Below are 16037 nucleotides of genomic sequence, written 5' to 3'. Positions count from 1 at the left end.
GGGGGTGAGTGTCTGAAAAGTTTCAGCGCTCCGTCCATCATCTCCTTGTGTTTGTTTTGTTCACCCTAATTTGGCAGGGTATGCCCAGGCGTGGGTCCCTTGCTCACTTTGCCACTAAATTCAAGTAAGCCTGGCTAATGAAGGGTGTTACCCAGAAACCGGTCTTAGGATGCTTGTTTCCGGTTCAGGGAAGACCTAGCTTTGCAGTTCGGGCTGGACTGTTCCCATGAGGCACAGGATCAAGACTGATTTGCATATAGCTGGGTCTGAACTGAGGTGGCTAAGTGAGCTAAAGAATGATGATGGATTCAACCCAGATCTGTGACTGGGGGTGAGTGTTTGAAAAGTTTAAGCACTCTGTCTATCATCTCTTTGTGTTTGCTTTGTTCACCCTACGTTGGCAGGGTATGCCCAGACATGGGTCCCGTGCTCACTTTGCCACTAGATTCAAGCCAGCCTGGCTGAAGAAGGTTGTTACCTAAAAGCCGGTCCCAGGATGCTTGTTTATGATTCAGGGAAGACCTGTCTTGGCAGTTCGGGCTGGAGTGTTCCCATGAGGCACGGGGTCAAGACTGATTTGGAATGGATATAGCCGTTTCTGAACTGAGGTGACAAAGTGAGCTAAAAAATGATGATGGATTCAACCCAGATCTGTGACTGGGGGTGAGTGTCTAAAACATTTCAGCGCTAAGTCCATTATCTCCTTGTGTGTGTTATCTAGCGGTAGCACTAGATTACTTTCAGACCAAGAAAATATTGGCCCTGGTCCTCCTGTTGGATACAGAGAAAGCATTTGACCTTGTGGTCTGGGTGACTCTATTTCATACCCTGTCCAGGTTCGGTATCCCACTGCCCCCCCCAGATCACAGGGTTTATTCAGAGAATGTATCATAATGCAGAAGCCAGCATTATTGTCAACAACTCCGAGGTAGAGCAAGTTAGTGTTAAACGAGGGACCAGACAAGGCGCGCATTGTATCCGGTTTTATTTGCCTTTTTTATCGAGCCTCTGGCTATTGCTTTTCGAGATAACGTAGATATTCTCCCCCTACCATGTATGGGGAAGGTAAAGTTGTACGCCGATGATATTATGCCCATTCTTGACTGTGATAAAGGGGTTCAAGCAAAAGTCTTAGCACAGGGATATCATCTCATGCGTAAATTCTCAACCCCAAAAATACTTGGGAATTCATTTTTCATAATGAATCGCTGACTTGTATGACTTAAATTTATCTCCGCTGCTTTTAAAAGTACAGCATTCATTTCGCCGCTGGAGCTCTCTCCTGTTAAACTATGATGGGGAGGGTTTCGCTGATTAAGAAATCTGTTCTCCCGCTGTTCAGTTTTTTATTCTCTGCTATTCCGTATTTTTTAACAGCACCCTTTTATTGGTAAGTTGGAGTCCATGTTTACATCTTTCCTTTGGGTAAAAAAAGCCCCTCAATTGCACTTAGTACTTTATATGAGGATCTGGAGAAGGGTGGGTTGGCGCTCACTAATCCCAGGGATTATTACTTTGCATACTACGCACAGTACATGTCCAAGTTTAAGTCAGAAGCACATACAGGAATATTCAATAACAATTTTATGAGCCTAATTTGCATAGAGCACCAGATAGGTAGTCCATTAAAATTACAAAATCACCAAAACTAGTCCTTAAAAGTGCATGCTGTGGTTCTTTCATAAATGCTAGGATTTTTATAGAAGATATGCAATCCCAGCTATTAACACTTCAACCTCTTTATAGGAACTAACTTCGGTATTGGGATTAAAGAATCACCCGAAATTTTTAAAAAATGGTCTAATGTAGGATTTGAAAAAATCTCAGACTTTATTGTAATGGATAGGTGGCTCAATATTCCCGAAATGCATGATTCACTTCAAAATGATTTCCTTCTTCTTGGGTCCTATAGAATGTTCTACAAATTTGTTAGTAATTTGGATCTGACGCAGATTAATGACTGTAAAAATCTGGCGTATGCACTACTTGAAGAAGGCATGGATAGGAAACCTGGGGATTGGAAAAAACTTCTGGCCGTTATCAAAGGCCTGTATCTTGCCCAGAAGGCAATAATTAAATGGGAAAAAGATGGAGGTTTTGAGGTAACTGGACGAATGTGGACCGAAGTGAAAAAACTTAATTTTTGTACATTATGGGGAGCCAATTGGCGCTGGATGCTATTTTTTAGCAAACGGCTGCTATATAGAACTCCACAGTTCCTAGCCCCAGTTTATCCTAATCAATCTAGTCACTCTTTCTGCTGTTCAAATCAGACAACAGACAACTGGACGCATATTATTGCACAGTGTCCTTTAATTTAGGGGTTTTGGAATTATATTTTTTGACATTTGAAGGCTGAATGTCTAATGAAATTGGATTCTAACAGTTGACTGAAAGATTTTGGTTACGATCCCCCCCTGCGTCTATCTGAATAATGGGTTAAACTAATATATATCAAAATGGCGATCTCCAGGTCGCTGCTGCTTGAAACATAGCGATAATGTCTGGTACCAACAAAGTGCGAGTGGCTTCGATAAATGAAGCAGGCTAGAAATAGTGAACAGTTGTTTGCAATACGAAACGGGGATTAGGACATTTGAAAAAAGTTGGGAATCATATTTCGACTAAATACTAAAGAGAGCTTACAAATGTCAATGGTCTGTTAATATGATATTATGGTGTTATATTTATATACTTTATTTCACTTTAATGCACAATAAGACACTTTAGTCACTTGTTAAGGGAGGAAGAGAAAAGGGGAAAAAAAGAGAGCTGGTACTGTATTTGGTATGTCAGGATGACATACTATCAGATGCCCCCTTTTGCTGATGTATTTCTATACTCTATTTCGAGTGACAGTATTGGGTTGTGGTTCTGCATGATACTTATTCATTACTGCAAGACACACAATCCCACTTAGGCAAGAGATTGTAAGTAGCATATGTTGAACCAGAAGGATCATCCATGCCCTGTTCTATGTTTTTTCCAACATGTGGGTGATCATGCTTATCAGTTGCTCATCGTGCTCTTTGGTGTCTTGCAATTTGAGATATATATATTGATATTTTGTTTGCTCATTTGTTATGTACTACTCACAGTCACCACCACTGCTTGGTTGTGGCATGTAATTTCAAAGTGATGTCACTATGCACTACAGGACCCACAACCCATTGACATGTAACCATTTATGTTGCCATTTTACCTTTAAATACCAGCACAACACATTCTGTAATTATGTTCATTTCGATACTATTTTATTGTGTAATATATATATATATATATATATATGTTTATTATCTACTGGCGGTCGCCAGTAGATAGATATAGTTAGTACCTAGTTTCCATAGGAAAAGCGTTTTGTCTTTTCCCAATAACTTTGGCGCCGGTTGAAGAATCTTTGGGAAATTTACAAAACTTGTGGCTTGCTCCGGTCAGCTCCTATCCTGAAAGTTTCGGGGTGAGTCGGAAAGCGGGGGCCGAGAAAAAAGCGGGTCCCAAAATGTGTTTTCTCCATGTTATTTTCCATGAGAAACTTTAGACACGGCTACAGCCCGAACTGCTGAACGGAATTACACCAAATTTGGCAAAAAGGTAGGCCTTGGTTCAGAAAGTGCCCTTTTTGTTAAATGGTGAAAATCCGTTGAGTAGTTCCTGAGAAATAAAAAAAAAAGAGGTCGGAAAATCAATTTCCCATAGGAAACTTTAGACACGGCTACAGCTCGAACTGCTGAAATTTGAGAAAGTCAAAAAATCAAAGTTTCAATATCTAGAGGCACGGTGGATCTGGCGACCCTCCCGACCATGAGCTTCATTCTAATTGGCTGCCAACACTCCAAACCAGGAAGTGTTGGCAGCCAGCTTGTGCCTTGGTAGAAAAGAGAAAAACAAACATTCAAAACAAGAAAAGGGGGCAGGGTAGAAATACCCTGACCCCCTAGGCCTGCTCGGGGGGTCTCACAAGGACCCGTGGGGCGAAAAATAGCATTTAAAAAAAAAAGAAAAATCGGCGAGATTCATGCATCCAGCGCGAATTTGGGCCGAAAATTTTAAAAAATGAAGCAGGGACTCCCGCGCTTCATTATTATTTAGCCACCGGGTGGGCCAAGTCCTGGGGGCATGCAATACTGTAATTGCGGGGGCCTAGGGAGGCCGCCACCCCCCGGGCCTGTTATTTTTAATGTGTGGGGGGACTCCAAGGCCAGCCCAAGCCCCGGGGACCACCACCCCCAGGGCTTTATTTAAATATTTGGGGGGCATATGACCCCCCCGCTGCCCCGGGGACCGCCACCCCTGGGGCTCATTTTAAAAAAAATAAAAACCTGTGTGGGGGGCTCAAGCCCCCCCATGCCCTAGGGACCACCACCTCCCCGGGGCACTAATTATTTAAATGCAGGGACCCGTAACAGACCCCTGAGCCCAGGAACCATCACCCCCCGGGGCTTTGCAAACATTGGGAGGGGGGCCGCGTGGCCCCCCTCCTGGAGCCCTTGATGGCCCTGGGGACAGCCACCCTCTAGGGCCAGCTCCTGCAGTGTCCCGGGGTGCCCACCCCGGGACACTGCTGCTTGCAATGACAGGGCGAGAGCTGCGTGGCTACCACCCTGTCATTGCAAACTGCTTTGCTTCATTGAAGCGAGAGCAGGGAAACCTGCTCTCGCTTCAATGAAGCAAAGCAGAATTGCTTTTCCACACGGGGAGCTGCATGTTTGCATGCCAGCTCCTTCAGGACGCGGGGAGCCGACAGGACCGTGGGGGCATTGGGGCTCCCCCCACCATCCCCAACGTATAGGGATGGGGTCCCCGGGGCTAGAAGTGGCCCAGGAGGGGGCCACATGGTCCCCCTTCCTAAAAATAAAGTAATAAAATAAAAAATAAATAAAGGCTGGCCCCGGGGGATGGGGTCCCCGGGGCCAATAAAGGCCTCATGAGGGGTACCGCGCAGCCCCCCTCCATTAAAAAAAAATATGTGGCCATGCCCCAGGGATGGGGTCCCCGGGGGTCGGAATTGGCCACGGGAGGGGGCCCACGCAGCCCCCTTCCCGTTCATATCTATATATTTTTTTAATTGGGGGTCAGGACCTGGGGGATGGGGTCCCCAGGGCCCAAAAAAAGTAAAAAGAAGGGGGGCCCAAATAAATATTATAAAAAAACATCGCGATCGTGCCGTAGGCCCCACCCCCTCCCAGCAACACTCTGCAAACGCGCTCTGTGGCGTGTTTTAAATTGGGGAATTCATTCCCCTACAATACTGGGGGTCCCTGGGGGCCAACTAGCCCACCAGGTACCTCCAGTAAGCACCATAGGGCTGTGTTGCAGAGAGGTGGTCCAGGCCCGCCCCTTTTTACACCTCTCTGCAATGCAGCTCTGTGGCGCTTACTGGAGGTACCTGGTGGGCTAGTTGGACCCCAGGGACCCTCAGGATTCACCTCAGGCCCCGCCCCCTCCCTTTACCACTGTGCAAATGCTCCCCGTGGCCATTTTAAGTTGAGGGATTAAGTCCCCTTGAATCCTGAGCGTTCCTGTCGTCCAACTAGCCCACAAGGTGCCTCCAGTAAGCGCCACTGTGCTGCGTTGCAGAGAGGTGGTCCAGGCCATGCTTCTTTTTACACCTCTCTGCAACGCAGCTCTGTGGCACTTGCTGGAGGTACCTGGTGGGCTTGTTGGACCCCAGGGACCCTGAGGATTCAAGGGGACTTAATCCCCCAACTTAAAACTTGCAGAGTGGTGGAGAAAGGGGGCATGGCCTTTGTCTACCTGTCACCAATCCCACTATGTGGGGCTTACTGGAGTTAAAAGGTAGGCTAGTTGGCCCCTAAAGGACCCCCAGCAGTGAAGGGGACTTCAATCCCCATCCAAGAGCGTGCCAGGGAGCGCGTTTGTAGAGTGGTGGGCAAAGTGGGCATGGCCTGGTACGAGTACTTACCAATGCTGCTGTGTGGGACTGACTGGAGGTAACAGTTTGGGAAGTTGGCCCCAAGGATGTCCTTGGGGGCCAACTACCCCTCTTGTTACCTCCAGTAAGTCCCACACATGGCCCCCTTTCTCTACCACTCTCCAAACGTGCCTAGTTTCAGACTGTGGGATGGGGGATGAAGTCCAATTTATTCTTGAGGGAGTTTGGGGGCAGAGAATCCCTCCTGGCACCCCCTGTAAGTCCTACGCAGCAGAATTCCTGAGCGTAGGTTGGATGCCCAGCACCCTTTCTCCACCACTCTGCAAATACGACTAGTAGTTAAAGTAGCATATATCTGTACCTCTGACTTAGAGGTAGTTTTAATTTCCCTGCCCTACTATGTACTGGAGCCTTACAGAGGAGGTCATGCTAATCACAGGGGTACCCCAACGCATAGTGTTCTCTAGTGTATGTAGGTGTTTTCACTGTATTCTAAGTGTCTTTTAGCATAGCACTGGCTCTAGGCTCGGTTAGTCAGAGTCAGTTACCACCAGTACCCGGCTGAAAAAGTTGTGGGCACAGGATGATTTCTGCTCCTCTGTTGGTTCGTTCTGCACGTCTTGCTTCTTTCTACACTTTTCTTTGTCTTTGTGGACATGTGAATTTCTTTTGCTTCTTTCTGTGCATTTTTTCTTCTTCCTTCACATGTCCAACCTCTGTAGGCATAGTTAGAAATTAGCATTTAAAAAACCTTTGAAATTCTCTGAAAAAAACCATAGGTTTCAGGCATGTTATAGTTAGAAATTAGCATTTAAAAAACCTTAGAAATTCACTGAAAAACCATAGGTTTTCAGGTGCGTTATAGTTAGTTGGACATTTTCCTTGTACAAAACCATAGAAATTCCCCTGTTATAGTTAGTTGAACTAACTATACCTCGTGCCCCCATCATGCACTGCTGAGGACGTCACATATTACATCATTCATGACATGGTCAGTGACATCACTGATGACATCACTGATGCACTTCGCACTCCGCGGAGTGCAGAAAACTCCACTTCGCGATGTGCAGTGGAGTTTTCTCCCAGCTCGCGATTCACGAACGGTAAGTTCGCGAGCGTGAGCTGCCGCATGGGTAGAATTTCTACCCAAGCAGCAGGAATACCAGAACAAACTGCAGTTTGCACTGCACTCTGCCACTTGTGGAACTTCGCAGAGTTTTTATGTTACTTCGCAGAGTTCGGCTTAGCAAAACTCTGCGAACTACGCCCAGGACTCACGATCAAGAACAGCATAACGGGCAGTTCACCGGGGCAACACTCAATGTATAACATGATAAGTTTGCATCGGGTCAGTTAACCTTATGCTCCAGGCCATGTCCTAAAACATAGGCATGATTCCTTAGACTCCTATCGGTGGATGCCAATCTCCACGATAAGGCGCTGATCTGGCACAACACCAGCACCTCCATCTGAGGGAAAATGCTTGATTGGAGCAACTAGCAGGAGGTGGGAATCCTCTCCCTCAATAACAAAAAAGCACAGGGGACACTCAAATCCTTCAAAGCACTCCAAGCAGAATTTTATCTAACCCCCACTGCCAATGCAATGGAAATATATTTAACTGTAACACTGTCTCAAGTGTTGACCAGGCACCCTTCCCCGATAAACTTGTCTTTTCCGGTGGTTGCTTACCTTAACACCTGAGGGCCATTCAAGGGAGTGTTGTCAGGCTTTCCTCATCTCATGATCAATCATTTGTACCCAAAACGCATGCAATGAAATTACAAGCTAAGTGGCAGGATTGACTCTGGATGGAATATGAGGCACAGGACTGGGCTGACTTCCTAGACAATTTGAACCGGGGGTGAGAGAGGCTAGGATGAAATTTGATGGTGAGTGGTTTGCTGCCTTGTCAGCATTCTCCTTTGCTTTCTTGCAGGTGCATTTAGATGGGATGTGGACACTTCATAGCATGTGGACCCACCCCATGGTAGGTACTTGCCCCTACGACATGCTTGCGTATTACATCACTTAATGGTGAGTAGCTTGCTATTTTGTTAATGTTTTTCTTTATTTTCTTATGTTGCAGTTGTTGAGAAGATATGCAGAAAAATCAATAAATCAGAGCAAGGAGTTTCTAAGCGAAGTTGGAATTCAAAAGAGCCCAATGAAGACAAGGATGGCTGCTCCTTTGGTGAGTATTAAAAAAACAAGTAATGAGCCTTTGCTGTATGCAGTTTAATTACTAAACCACGCCCAAGATGACCACCGTTCTTGTTAAATTTCAAAATCTCACTAGAGCAGTGTCACATGAGATTTACAGCTTAGCCTTCAATGGGGTGGTTTGATTGTTGCCTTCAACTTGGGTTCCGTGGCCTCCATTGCAGTGTGACACTTCTGACAGAGGATGGCTGCAGATGATCCTGGAAAAAAGGCTACTTTTCCTAGGGTTCCCCATTACACTTAACTATGACAGGCCTCAGTCTTGCACCTTTCAAATTCCTGAAGTTCCAGAAACTTCTCTAGTTTCCTCTCCTAAGAGAAGTAACATACCTCACACCTAAGCCTTTGTGCCAAAAGGCCTAAGTCATTATTTCTGTTTTTTCACACCTTATTAAGGGGAAGCACTGACAGGAGTCAGATGCTGGCAAGCTAATTCTAATTAGCCAAATGGAGGCTCAGGCAAAGTATAACTTTTTAATGGTTACTATTTCAAAATGTCTAATAAAAATCCAACTTCAGCAGTGAATTAGGTTTTAATAAACAATAAATAGTGGTTGAATCACCTCTATAGGTCATCTCAAACCAAAGATAGCAGAAGTATTATATCATGTGAACTTTAGTATTTCTCTAGGAAGCAGCTAGTTGCCTTCTATAGTGAAAACAGCTTTTGTTGGCTAGTCATTATTGGTAGATATTAAATTATTGCAATTACCACTTTTAAATACTAGGTACCCTACCTGTTGGGCTACATGGCCTAATCAGTGGTCAGTTATTTAATAGTTAAAAGTATCACTTTTTCAATTACTGTGACAGTTTTGCCTGCAGGTTTAAGAGCTGCAGCTTTCAGGCTCCAAAGGTTTGCCTGCACCCATATTTTCGTTCTTATTTTAGTGAATAGCATCTGATGCAGTCCACAAGTGAGGTCTATTTTTCATGCCAGTAGTATATGTTCCTGCACATAATAATATAGAGACTTTAATCTTATTGCAAAGTTAAATATACCACATTTTAGGGGTGAAGGCGTGTAGACTGGGTGCAACATTGACCCAGTCTACAGAGTTACAAAACCAGCAGGTAAAAATTAGGGCAATCAAGCAAAAAGAATCATTTCCTCACAAGCCAGAACTTTAAAAAATGAAGCATATACACAGAAATGTGCTGATCGAGTGGCCTCCAGCAAATTATTTTGTTCTATGAAGTTGGAAGTGGAGAAGACCAGATCTAAAGTATGGCTGGTGACATGGCTAGGTCCGATTATCAGTTGAAATACATTTTTAGGTCTCATGGATACCAATGCATCTCTGAACTGGGGACTATAACTTTTTTCTTCCACAACATTGAAGTCACCATACATTATAAAATGTGTTATTGTGTTCAAGCATTGACAACTAATTCATACAACCATTCAAAATGTCAAGTAATCGGTGAATAAGGGTGATAAAGAGAATCAGTGCTTTCCCCGCCCCTTCTATGTTTGTACTTAATGTTAACACACAGGGGACTAAATTTTGTCAATGAAAGAGCTACAACCTATCATGATTAACCATGCATCTGCAAGAAACAAGTGTTTCAGACTCCTGTTCTCCATCAGAGCATAACTTAAGGTTCTTGCATGCTAAGTTATCTTCTAATTACTGCATTAGTTGACGAATGTCACTTCTCTTTAGGTTTGATTGCTGACAGTACAGTTAAACAGACCTACTGCAATGAACATAGAGTAGGCTTGGGTCCACCCTTTCTCTTTGTAGAGGTACTTTTAACCATTGGCTTTGTCAATTACTGCTTAGTTTAGCCTACTGTAGTATTTATCTCTAGTGTAATGCTATTTGCTGTTTGTGTGTATCATTCTTTCTACAATTAAGTGCTTGTATTACTTTGCATGAGTGGGTATTTTGCAATGATAACCTTCTCTGCCCACTCCTGCTGACTTCTCCCCATGTTTATTGCTCTAATATGCTAATACGGCATGTTAGCACAAAAATCCACATGTATTGGTTTTACCATTGATTTTCATTTGTTGCTGTCAGTATTGTTCATCATCATCCATCCATTATTCCTGCTTACTGCTCAGTATTGAGAGGAAATCCTCACAGAGCATGTGTATAGTCAAGCGGCTCAATGAGCTTCATGTACATTAGTAAGAGAGAACTCTGATTGTAAATGCCAATGGAGAGTAGGTGGTCTCATTCCCCATACTGCAATGTGGCAATCCAGTCCCTGTTTACAGCCAGAAACAGGCATCTGATTTTTTTATCCAGCAGTACCAGTAGGCTTTCTTGCTCTGGGCAGACACATGGATCTGTCCTCTGTATTCTTTAGTCTTCTATGGAGGCCATATTGACTTTTTACACCTGACTTGTGATTCAAGTGAGGTGTATCCTGTAATTACTTTAATCTGGTCCTTGACTTTTGACCACAGTCATTGCTCATGCTGCTGAACGAGCTGAAGAATTTGAAGTTTGTTTCCAAGAGTCATGTCCTCGTGCCAGCTCCCCCTGTGACAGTTCTCCTGTCCAACTTGCCCAAGCTCGCTACCCTCTGCTGCCTGTCTACCCGCTGCCCTTTGTTTGTGCCACCTCTGCTCGTTTCTTTCTCTGTTTTACCTTTTCAGCTAGTTTTTCTGCCCTCTATATTGACTTTTCTGCTTGTTTTTCTGCCCTCTGTTTTGTTTTTTCTGCTCATTTTACTGCCATGTGTTTGCATTTTCTGCTAATTTTTCTGCCCTCAATTTTCCTCTCTTCTAATCTCTTTTGCCTTTCCTGCTCATTTTCTTGCCCCCGTTCTGCCTTTCTTTAAAAAAAAAATCTGCCCTCTGTTTTGCCTTCTTCTGCTCACATATTTCCTCTTCCCACCATTTCCTGAAGACATGGCTTTTCGACAGATACTTCACACCCAAGATACCCCTAGGGGTGGCAGTGCAGTGCTCTACAGACGCTGATTGATTGAAAGGGTGTTGGTATTTGGACTCCGATTCATTTGTAAGACTTTGGCATGGTGGGAATGCCATCCAGAATAGTGGAGTACTAACCAGCAGAAACCTACCATTCTATTGATTATTTTGGCTCAAAGATACTTCTGGGATACCTTTATATATATATACATGCTTAACTAATTTAATGTGCATGTTCTTGTCTTTTCAGACCTCCCCCCCCAGCTGTTCCTTTCCCTTTACACCCCTCACATGGCCAATCCAACATCCAATATCCTTCAGGTGATCTTCAGGGGATTAGTTTTACCTGGTGGTGGGCCCTTTTGAGCATCACAGCACTGCTGAGGATACAATGTCATGACAATTGGCTTGAAATAACAACAGGGTATGTTTTCCTCATTTCCGTAGCCCCACCTCAAGGTGGGCACAGGAGGCTCTGACGAGAGGAAGAAGGGTTATTCCATGTTGGTTTAAGGGGAAAAAGAGTAATTTGGGATAGTTTACTGTAAATCCCACAGAACGTGCTGCAAAAGTGGGTATGGCTACCCCTGGAAACATTTACCCATTTGGTTAGGAAGTAGCCAGAAGTTTCCCAAACCCACAGGCTGGCACTGGGTATAAACTGGCAACCCTAGTACCCACCTCGCGACACTCTGGAACCTAGGAAGAACCAGAAGAAGGAATGTCCTACTGCCTGAAGAACCTCAAGGAAGTTTGGACATGCTTGCCTTGAACCCAGGACCCCAGAAGAGACTTCAAATGTCAATTGCCTGACCTCCTGGGTGATCTACAGGAACACAACCAGCTTCCAGAGGTATTTTCTGCAACTGTCAAGCTGACCAGTTCTAACTGGACCTGCCGTGGACCCCGCTGCTGGCCTCTGCTGGAGTGAGTCTTAACCCTGAACTGCTCTCTCAAATGTCCTGGACATTTGGCTGGACTCAAATTGTAAGCCTCTTAAAGTTTCCTGAAATGTGCTGCTGGGCCACAGATTTAGGTTGCTCGTACTATTGTCTTCTCCACTGCAGCAAATCTGATCCAGCGGAACGTTGTGGAGAAAGTGTCCAGCCTTGTGCAGTCCTCTTTGGTTACAGCTTGCAACCTTGCCCTCTGGAAGAAACCTTGCTCCAAAAAGTGACTAAGTCAAAATGTAGAAATCTTCAACAGGCGAGTGCAAGAATAGTATCTGGATGGCAAGGGATCTTCTCTGGTTGCCAAATTAAAATGTCTCCCACTCAAAGCTTTCCTGCCAAAAGCCAATGTTTCACCGAGATCTCCTCCAGTGGCTATCCAAAGAAGTGGAGCCTGCTTCAGCCACAGCCTGCTTCCATGCCCTGCAAAGGATTATTGGCTTCCATTCCAGAGACATAGAATAAATGTAAAACTTTGCACTGGAACAAACCTCATCCCAGTATTCGATCCGTGCTCCATTGCAGTCAGTCTTTACTTTTGACTTTGTCAAAAGTCGAGTGCAACCAGATGACCAAGGTTGAGAAGTAAAGCTTTTTAGGGATCTTTTAAACTTTAAATTTAAAAATTCATAACTCCAGCTCTACTCATTGCTTTTTTGTCATTTTGATGTTATTTTATTTCTTAATATTCACTTTTTTTCTCTTAATTCATTTGCCATTTTTCTTGTGTTGTGTTTTCACTTTATTACTGTTTGAGTACTGGATTAGTACTTTATGCATTGCCTCTAAGATACGGCTGGTTTCTTTTGTGCCAACCTGTGAGACGGTTAAGCACAGGTTTTCTTGGTGACTTTTGGGGTTAACCCTAACAAATATTGTGATTATTATTTGAGGTGGGTTCTCACCCCCTCAACTAATATTCCAATTTCTTACAAACATCTTCCTCACCAGACAATATTAATCAGAAAAAGCCACATGCAAAAGGGAGTCTCAATTGCCACAGGCATTACTGAAGATCAATGACAGCAAATAGCGATTAAGTTCAATGGCACCAGACAATAATGAAAATCACTTGCCCTACACAGTAATGATCCTAAGTGGCCTCAGACAATAAAGATGATCAATTCATTGAGTGAGGAATTAGCATCAGTCGTTCCAGGCATAATTTTTCACCTTGGCCAAAGTGTGGGATTATGTGGGGACATGAAAAATTAGGGGCTTAGACAACCCCTTTTAAACCATGGTTAGAGCTGGGTACAAAGACTGTGTGTGATTAGGCTATCACAGTGTCAATCCTTGTTGACACTGATACCTGTCATATGCAGATGATTCATAACTCAAGGTTCTGGAGGTACTGTGAAGTCAATATGCAATCAGTTGCCCCACATACTCCTTGGAAAATTTAGGGGACTGTATGTGGGTGTGGATGGAGAGAAAATCCCTTCCTCTCTTGAAGGTTATTATATTTTTAGGAAGGGATATTGTAAGTGGGAAGGGTGATGGATGGTGACAATCTTCCCTTGTCCATCAACAAGACTGGTGGTGTAGACATGGAAGGGCAGAGACAACCTAACCAACCAATAGGTAAGACCATTCGAATTGAATTGTTAGGTAGAAAGACACCTCTCCCAAACCTCTATGAAAAACTGGCAAAGATTGTGTATAAGCTATTAGGCCCAAGGCATGTTCAATTTTGCATAATGTAGCATATGTGTGGCTTTTGTGTGCTTTCCATTTGCTTATTAATTGAGCATTCTCCAAACATCAAGAGCTTTGTTCTCAAAATTAGCAATTTGCCCTTACAAATATATAGAATATATAGTACATTGTGTGCATTCATGTATCATGTTTTTTTATGAAGGATCAACAGGTCATTTATTTGATTTGCCCCCCCATATGACCACCAAATGTATTATGTTTCTGACTAAATGCATGGGAAACAAGATAGTTGCCACTAAAAACTTTTCAGAGCTTTTCCAGCCAATCAAATTGAGTTGCCCCCAAGCATTCAGAAGGCTTCTTTTTTTCTTTTTGATTTTCCTGATGTTGTTCTCAACAGATTATCTGATATATCTAAATATACCCTGTGTATTGGACAGCTACATTTTTGATTTGCTGTTAAAATTGGCTCAACCAAAATTCCTTATACCTGGAAAAGGGATCCGATCAGATTGAGCTCTACGGTTGCATCCAAAGGTTACAGATGGTAATTCAACTATTTTAAGTTTTCCATTGAAAGAGTGTACACTGGTTACGGTGTGGCAAATTTATTAACAATGTGGAGAAAAAATATTTTCAGTGGTGTGTTTGCCATGTTTCACCCCTGAGGAATTAATGCTACCTTTTTACCTTTAGTTGTTTAAAACCCTAAGAAAAAGTTAGAGTACTCTTTTCTACCCATACCTTACTCGTTTCAGTGACCCGTAAGAAGTCAAGAAGGTGCTTAGAAATGCGGCATAAACAGAAGTTCCATTACGATGCACAAAGAATCAGACGACTTGTATAACCACATCCCTCTCACTCTAAAGGAACTTCATGCACCCCTCTCAAAATCCACATCATGTTGAAAAGTTGCTGCATCACTTACAAAGCAGCTACAATGAGCACTCTCAACTACGCAACTGCATACTTAACATTTGTAGGACATAGCTGTAAGAAATTGGTTTACTGGTTGGGGGTGAAACCCTTCTCAAGCAGCAACTACAATACTTCCTAGGGTGAAGTCACAAACAAAACTTAAATTAACCTGTCCTCAACCCTCAGAACAGTCCACCTTAACTCTGAGGCAAAAGTGTAAAGTATTTGTGCCACACTTCAAACAGTAACACAGTAAAAACATGCCACCAAGGACTCAGAACTGAAATAGAAAAATGTGGTATTTTTTAATAAATTAATCAAGATCAACACAACAAAAGTCCAAGTGGTAGAACCAGAGATATTGAATTTGAAGGTTTTTAGACAAAATAGCGCAGAAAGGAGTAAATTGCCAACTTTGGAAATCTGGTCACGCCAGACCAGGACAAAGTCACAAGTTCAGGCCAACTGTAATTCAGTGTAGGCCAGCTACAGAGTACCTTAAATGCAGATCTGAGGAGATTTGCTCTGAATCCATGTTGAAGATGCATCGCATAGCCGAAGTGATGCGTTGGTTCCAAGATGAGGCGAGGCTGAAGTGCAAGGTCCTGTTGCATCAACATCTAGGATCCTATCAACAGGGCTTGCGATGTGAAGTCAGGTATCGAGGATGCAGTGTGCAGTTAGGGCGATGTGTCGATTCTGAAGAGCTACAAAGCTGCAATGCGGAGACCGGCGTTGGCGTCGAGGCTGCCGTTAATGAGAGTTGTGAGGTCCTGTGCTGAGAATACATCACACAGTGCTGGTTCCAAAGGCAATGTGGGTGGCGGGCATGCAAGTCTTTGCAATGGGTCCAATCCATTCAGAAGCAGAAATGCATTGGTTCTGCACCGGGATGCACCACGCAGCGGAGGAGATGCAATGGTTCTGCTGGATCCACAGAAGCTGGAAAACACCTTAAGCCCACTTCCAAGGGTCCAGGACTGGGGTGGCACCACTTGGCATGTTAGACTCACAGATGGCAGAGTCCAGATGCAGATTCAACATTTTTAGAAGCCTGTTACGTCCTTGAGGCTTCACATCAGGAGGCCAGCAAACTAGCCTTTAGCCTCACTCTGGGTTCTGGGTTTAAGAGATGCAGGTCCAGTCCTTCTTACCTAGGCAAGTGAAGCAGGCAGCAAGTCATCACAGCACAGCAGGAATCCAACAGAGTGCAGTACAGTAGAATGGCAGTCCTTCAGCAGCACAGCAGCACAGCAGTCCTTCTTACTGGCAAAGTACACACAGTTCCAGAAGTGTGTGGAAGAGATGGTGTCTGATGTCCTGCATTTATTCATAACATTTGAAATGGAGGAGAAGCTTCTAGAGATTTCCCTTTGAAGTCCCGAGGCATTCTGCCTTCTCTGTCATGGCTCCAGACAACTACAGGGGGTATGCAGCCATTTGTGTGGAGGCTGGACAAAGCCTATTCAGGTGTAGGTGAGGCTGTGCCCAGCTCTCCCCTCCC

General features: G+C 44.0%; 1 protein-coding gene and 1 long non-coding RNA gene across 2 annotated transcripts in view; one reads left to right on the top strand and one right to left on the bottom strand.

Moving 5' to 3' along the window:
- LOC146855397 (uncharacterized) overlaps window positions 1-16037 on the top strand; it is a 137801-nt gene that overhangs the window by 112870 nt on the left and 8894 nt on the right. The window contains exons 3-4 of the long non-coding RNA XR_014981316.1: window positions 7833-7883; window positions 7983-8087. This is a non-coding gene — a long non-coding RNA (uncharacterized LOC146855397). The remainder of the gene's footprint in view (window positions 1-7832; window positions 7884-7982; window positions 8088-16037) is intronic.
- Window positions 1-16037, bottom strand: part of PPP1R3A (protein phosphatase 1 regulatory subunit 3A) — a 431144-nt gene that overhangs the window by 411234 nt on the left and 3873 nt on the right. The gene's annotated exons all lie outside the window — the stretch shown is intronic.

The sequence above is a fragment of the Triturus cristatus genome, chromosome 4_1 (genome assembly GCF_964204655.1).
Source record: "Triturus cristatus chromosome 4_1, aTriCri1.1, whole genome shotgun sequence".
Taxonomy (NCBI): domain Eukaryota; kingdom Metazoa; phylum Chordata; class Amphibia; order Caudata; family Salamandridae; genus Triturus; species Triturus cristatus.
The sequence above is the reverse complement of the archived record's forward strand: the minus strand, read 5'-3'. Positions and strand labels throughout refer to the sequence as shown.